The sequence below is a fragment of the Oncorhynchus gorbuscha genome, linkage group LG02 (genome assembly GCF_021184085.1).
Source record: "Oncorhynchus gorbuscha isolate QuinsamMale2020 ecotype Even-year linkage group LG02, OgorEven_v1.0, whole genome shotgun sequence".
Lineage (NCBI taxonomy): Eukaryota > Metazoa > Chordata > Actinopteri > Salmoniformes > Salmonidae > Oncorhynchus > Oncorhynchus gorbuscha.
The window spans coordinates 31,055,920-31,063,478 of record NC_060174.1 but is presented as its reverse complement, the minus strand read 5'-3'; positions in this window follow the sequence as shown (position 1 = coordinate 31,063,478).

Sequence of the window (7,559 nt, the reverse complement as noted above, 5' to 3'; positions counted from 1 at the left end):
ATGACTGCCGTGAAAAGAGGGATGAGAGGGATGGTTTGAGGTGCCGCTATATTGGTGTCAATGCTGTTGTTCACCAAGAACAGTCTGATAACACCTAAGGGTGCCTCACCCCTTCCATTCACTTCAAGCTGTACCCCGAGGTCTGACAAACAGACAGCAGAACAACAAAGGCTATTGATGATGATGCTGTGGTAAAGGAAGGGTGCAGAGGACACATCTTTGGGAATTCATCCCATCCTGGCCTCCAAGGCGCCCAACAGCTTGATCCTGTGTCACTCTAAGGGCATGGCTCTCCATTGATTTGCCTTTGAAATCTAAACGGTTAATTTTGACAAATAAAAAGGGTTCAACTAAACGATGGGTTGAAGAATATGGACAAAGGGTGGGGCCTGTTTAGAGAGTCAGGCTGTAAAATGAAGTTTTAAAAAATCAAGAGGGAATAATGAAATTAGGGATGGGGCGAGAGAGAAAGAGAAAGTGAGGGTTGGAGAACTTGAAGCATTGACCCTTATCGTCCATGGTGAAAAGCAGGAGATTAGAAAGTGTTTCATGCCAATTTCCATGGAGATTTCTGTAATTTCAAAAAAATTACTTCTTCCCACTTTGATTTGTCCGTCCTGCCTGGCCCCCCACTAGTGTGGTCAGGGTGGTCTGCCACATCACGCTGCTGTTCTCGTGGGCCACTCGCTGGGCCCAGACGTCGTGAGATTACTGAAGCAGCACTGACGTCTCTATCAGCTAGCGCCACCACCGTGCCCTCTCCCAACATCCCCAGCATAGCCCCCACCTCACCCACCACCTACCCTCACCACAAACTCTCACAGTTCTGTCAGATGATGGCTTCATTGGTGCACATTGCTCCCTTCAAACTCTCACCAGTCTTTTTGCACTCCCCCCATCCCATCATTTATTCCCTCCCAGAACCCCCCCACACCACCAGAGTAATCTCCTCCCCCCTTTTCATTGCAGAATGTTTCACCTTTTGCTATCCCTCTGCCTCCTCTCTCTCTCTGCCTCAGCCTGGTTTGTGCTTCTGCCTGCCACATCAAAGGAGAACCAGGGGTCATGGAGCCACAGGCATGGAATATAAATGCAGCCAACTGCGTGGCAGTATGGGAAATCAATCCTCTAAAGATAGCTCCATCCACTTCCTGAACCCATCATCATCCTCTATCACATACGGTATCATATAGGGATAGTTTGTGATAGCATACTCTAAATGGTTATTGTGCATGAGATGATGTATTATTGTGAAATGTTTGTTGTCCATACATCTAGGTCAGAAGACACCCTGTTTGTACGAAAAAAAAGTTTGTATTTGTTTGTATTAATCTGCATAGTTGGTGAATATATTTGAAAGTATGTATTGTAAACTTTGAGTGAATTATTGAGAAATATGCACATTTGTTGACTGATGATACCAACACTGTACTTGCAATTCACAAACAAAGATGTTCTATCAATGTTTTCTTCTCTAAGGGTAGTAAAGATAGAAGAGTATGAAACATATAAGTATAGATGTATATGAGAATTGCAATGTAAAAAAGTGTTAGCACTGAGAAAGGAATGTCATAAGCAAAAGTGACAACATCTCTCATCAAACACAAGCTTGAATCTCACTTGGGGGTGGGGGCATGTCTTTGTGTTGATCCTGGAATCCTATGAAACATGTCAGACAGTTTAGTGAGCAAAACAGTGCAGCAGAAATGTGTAAACAGCCTTGGTTGGAGGCCTTCTACTGAAGACTGATGCCAACAGAGACTCATGCTTCCCGCTGTATGTCACTATCATGCTCCACTTCGATTTTAAACTACCCGGGAAATATGCTTGTATCATTTATCAGTCAGATTGTCTCCTTGATGAGCGATAATAACATACTGGGTATGATTTACTCCAAGAGAAATGGCTATGCAGCATTCCATGTAACAACCATATTCTATTGACAATACCAAAGCTGGATAAAAACAGCTTGTGATTGGTGAATCCGTATTCACTGCTGAGTGAAGAATGATAAATTCCATGACAAAATTATGGCTTTCACCAGTTGCCAGGCGTTCTTGTTTAGGGCAGAATGTGATGGCTCCACGTGGGGGCCATTGGCTCCAGTTGCTTAGCGTAAGCATCAGATGAACGTCCTGCCGGAAGATGTCAATGTCTCCATTAATGCCAGGCCTGCCACACAGGCAGTGCTTGAATGACACAGGGTTTTGTGGAGAGTGACGGGGGGTTGTAAATGTTAACTCTCGCTGGCTGGTTGTCCCAGCCTGGCGGCCACATAGCCTGGCAACACCTGTGTGTACAAGGCCTACAAGACATAATTCTTAGTGAACATGGACAGCTGTTATCGTTTAACCACATAGCACCACAGTGGTTATACAGAAGTATGATTTTAAAAAGGTAATATGAAAAAAAGATAACTGGAATTAGTGTGGGTATGTGGGGGGGTCTTGGTCATTGGTATTTTGATAAAAGTACATAGTTGATTAAATAAATATAATTCAATTATTATTATTTTGATATTATAACAATAATATCCAAACCAGAGACTGAATTTGTCTAACACGTGCTAGCATTTTTTAATAAGCATGTTCCATGACCATGACATGAGTGATAAGAGAGTGTCACGAAGGGGAGGAGAGACGGACCAAGGCGCAGCGGATGTTGAGTTCCATATATTTATTATAAAGTGAAACTTGGCAAAGCAAAACAATAAATCAAATAAACTAACAACGAAACGTGACTATGTGGTGCACATGCCCAAAACACAAAATAATATCCCACAAATGCAGGTGGGGAAACAACCTACCTAAATATGATCCCCAATCAGAGGCAACGATAAACAGCTGCCTCTAATTGGGAACCATATTAGTACCCACATCTATACTAGACCAGCCCCTAGTCACGCCCTGACCAACTACACCATAGAGAACTAAGGGCTCTCTATGGTCAGGGTGTGACAGTATCCCCCCCAAAAGGTGCGGTCTCCGGCCGCAAAACCTGAAACCAAATGGGGAGGGTAGGGGGGTGATTAGTGTCGGTGGCGGCTCCGGTGCAGGTCGTAGCCCGCGCCCAGACCCCGGATCCGGCCATGGCGCCGGGCTGAACGCTGTGCCTGGACATCAGCGCCAAGGAGGGCTCCGGCCATGGAGCTGGTTTGGACACTGAGCCTGGACTGGGCACCGGCGCAGAGGGAAGCTCCTGCCATGGAGTGGGACTGGCACTGGACTGGTGACACACTTCAGGGCGGGTGCGTGGAGCTGGGACAGGACTTACCGGTCTGGAGAGGCGCACTGGAGGCCTGATGCGTGGAGCCGGCACAGGTGGTACCGTACTGGTGACACGCACTTCAAGGCGAGTGCGGGGAGCAGGCACAGGACGTACCGGACTGGGAAGGCACACTTGAGGCCTAGTGCGTGGAGCTGGCACCAATTGTACTGGAACGATAACACACTTTGCAAGGTGAGTGAGAGGAGCTGGCACAGGACATACTGGGCTGTGGAGGCGCACTGGAGACCTGGTGCGTAGAGCCAGCACAAATGGTACCGGACAAATGACATGCTCCTCAAGGCGAGTTTGGAGAGCTAGCACAGGACGTACAGGGCTGGGAACGCTTACTGGAGACCTGGTGCGTGGAGCCGGCACAGACTTTTACCAGACTGATAGCACGCTCCTCAGGACGAGTTCGGAGAGCTGACTCATGTGGCATTAAACTGGTAACACGCTCCTTAGGGCAAATGTTGTGCATCTTTCACCAGCTCAACAACTCTCTCCGTTCTCTCCCCTACAATATCTCCATCCACTCACTGACGGTCTCTGACTCTCTCCTCCAGTTTCTCCCTCTTCACCCAGACTGGCTCTGGTTCATTCCTCGGCTCCGCCGACCACCCCTTGTGCCCCCCAAAATAAATATTTTCGGGGAGTTTTTTGGGCTTTCTTTGTGGCCGTGAACCCCGGCGTTGTAGCTGTCCTCCCTTCTCTCCTTGCGTCTGCTGCCAAGGAAGGCTATCCTGTCCTGCCATGATTTCCTCCCAAGTCCAGGATCCTTTCCCATCTAAGACCTCCTCCCAAGTCCAGGATCCCTTCTCCTCCTGGGCACGCTGCTTGGTTTTGTTATGGTGGGATCTTCTGTCACGAAGGTGAGGAGAGACGGACCAAGGCACAGCGGATGTGGAGTTCCACATATTTATTATGAAGTGAAACAAAACAATAAATCAAATAAACTAACAACGAAACGTGACTACGTGGTGCACATGCACAAAACACAAAATAATATCCCACGAATGCAGGTGGGGAAACAACCTACCTAAATATGAAACCAATCAGAGGCAACGATAAACAGCTGCCTCTAATTGGAAACCATATTAGCACCCACATAGAAATGTCTATACTAGATCACCCCCTAGTCACGCCCTGACCTACTACACCACAGAGAACTAAGGGTTCTCTATGGTCAGGGCGTGACAGAGAGGCATTAAATCTATGCCCACTTATCCCGTTGTGCCATCCTTGCTCTGAAAATATTATCCTTTGGTGTGCCTATCCCAAAAAGATTTTCCAAGGTCCTCAAAAAAACAATATGAAAGCTGTGTATTCAGCACAAATGTAATACACTTAAAGGATCCCACAAGTGCACACATCCAGCAGCACAATGAGCAGGATATGGGTTTTTCCACACTTTGACAAAGTGGACAGGAGTTTTTCCAGTCAGAAATGGAGCCCTGATGTCTAGAGATGAGATGTATTTTTAAAGTGCAGTAGAGGCATTTTTTAAATTATATCACAGGTGAACTGATGACCCACTTACCTTGGAAAACTGCAAACACCAAGGACTGCCGGAGACCAAGTCAAAATAAAGCCACATCAACTGTTCGAGTGACACTGCATGTTGGAGTATTATGCCAAATTCAAATGACACAAAGCGCACCGGAGCACTCCAAACATGCAAAGTGTGGTTATTGTAGAAATCATGATCTTAGGAAGGCCGGAGCTATTTTTGATTTCCAAGAGCAAGATGTACCATTAATGGGCTAATAGAAAAGCATTCAGGTAAGTGAAATACAGTCAAAAAGCCGAATCATGAGCTTAGTATTGTCTGGAAACTGAAAAAGCATCAAAATTCTTGACTCTTCAGAATGCTCAAGCAGCAACAGGAATTGTGGGAATGTTTTCATGCTCTCTAACCTGCCTTGAGCTCAATAAGACTAGCCGTCTACTGTACACACTGGTCTGCTGTGTTCTAGGCTGGAGGGCTGAACAGAGTAGTGTACTCTTTCCCCTAATGTCCTGTCCATTGATCTTTCCCGTAAGTACAGCTCCCTACAGAAACCCACACAATCTGGGCAGAGGAGTGCTCCAGGGCACCCCTCACTTCAAAGGTGCATATTTACTCTTAGAAATTTAGAGAAAGTGCAGCTGTGGATGCATCCTGCAACCTCAATCAATGATGGGGCTGGTCCTCCTGATCCCCCCTGCTGGCTAATAAAGTGCTTATTTGGCTCGGTGGTTTCACTGCAAGCCTTTTGGGGTTGGCTGAAACTAGCACTTACAGTATGTTATAGCATGTTTGTTTCCACTGCCTCTTCTCATAAATATAATTTAAGGTAATACTTATCTGTCGTTTCGAACACAGTAATTTAGAGGGGTTGGTGGGACAGATTATTATTCCACATTAATCCTATTGTAATGAACACTTCCTAATTTGTGTAGTAATACAATAACAAAAACATGCTGCAATATTAATTGTATTTCTTGCCAATTGGTAAAAGGAGTCACTGTCTAATTAGAATAAAGATTTGACTAACACATTATATAAATTGGAAGGTTGGTGAAACCTGTTTTCATGAGTTTCATCTTTATTATCTAAATAAAAAGATAAAATAGATCATTACAATATCTTTAATTCATTGTTTTAAGGATCTACATGTGTATTATGTAAACTTAGGAGATCTCGTTCTTAGTTTTCAACAAAAGTTTCATGCTGTGATGCAGATTATCATAATTGTCTTTCCCACTCTTCTAAAACAAATATGTATTAAGACAGCGGCTAGAATGGGCCTTCCGCCACTGCAAAAATGAGACAATCAGAATATTTTGTAATTACGTGCAACAATATTCTAATTACTGATGATTTAAGCTACTCCATGCTGCTTCCTCTCTCACTTGCTACAATTAGAAAAATATATATGCCAGCTGTATTTTTGTCGAATCATTTCACTTAAATGTAAGTCACCAAAGTGGCACAGTTGGAGATTTATTTTAAAACAATGAGAATATAATTCTCCTCCATGAGAATGACATGTGTCTTATGCTCACCACGTAAGGTTTAAGTGGTAGATAGAAGAGGTCTGCACAGATTTCCATATCTCAAAAGGGGATACAGCTTGTCACATGTTATCTTGCTGTCTTGCTGTAGTTTGACAAATAAGTATTATAGGTGTTATTTTTTATATTTTTTAAGAATACAAATAAACTAGGGGAAAGTTCCTAGGGCTCCCGAGTGGTGCAGCGGTTTAAGGCATTGTAAATAAGAATTTGTTCTTAACTGACTTGCCTAGTTAAATAAAGGTTCAACTAAAAAAACTTGGCAAAATAAACATGCACTATATTAATTAAGCAGCATACATATTTAGGCCTGCTAACATATAAATATACAGTATGTATTTCACAAGGTGAGGGCTGGGCCACGATGACCTAAATTAAGACACATTTTTGGAGAGAACTGCTTAGAAATGTCCTTCACTAATACTCATCACGTGAGCAGATCTCTGTTGGAGGCCACCTGTCAACCCAGGCCAGCTCCTTCTCCACTTGACTGCACTCTGCGTGCCTGCCACAACTGTGACTGAACGGCACAGACTAGCCTCCCGATCATTAATCCTGACTGCCTTCTTCGACTTCTCCTCCCTCTTAAAGAGCACCTCTCTTTTACACCTGCTTTCTTTCTCTCCCTCTCTACGCTCTGCTAACATGTTGACAGCCGTTGAGAGGGAGGGGTGTGGTAATCATCTTTATCTCCGTCCCCTCGGCATGCTGGCAGACACTTGCCATTGAGTGTCTGTCAGGCAGAAAGGGTGTGGGATGTGGGCTCAGGCTGCACAGGTGACAGGTCACGGTCATTTTGCACCAAAAGCCACTGAAGCTAAAACCTTAAGTGGCATTTGAGCTACCTGCACTGTCAGCTCTAACACTCCCAACACTAACAAGGAGACCACCAGTACAGAGGCAAACTTCATTATTCCTCTCAGGTGGATTTCACTAAAAACAACAACTACCGGAGTCTCCCTGTCAAGATCCACCCTGATGCATACAACTGATTGAATTTTGAATTTGAATTGAATTTGATGGTAAAGAGAATTGTAGCCGCCAAACTGTTTAAATGCTAATGCACCCTGTCCCTGACTACGCCTTATGTGTCTTAGTCTTCACCACAATGGTGACGAAGTGTCCACCAAAAGCCTTAGGACAGAACAGAGAATTAGACTCTCCCCCTGAATACTGTTCAGTCTAAAGGAGATGTTGTATTGGTTTACAGGCCAGACCAAGGCCATTGCAATACTTTC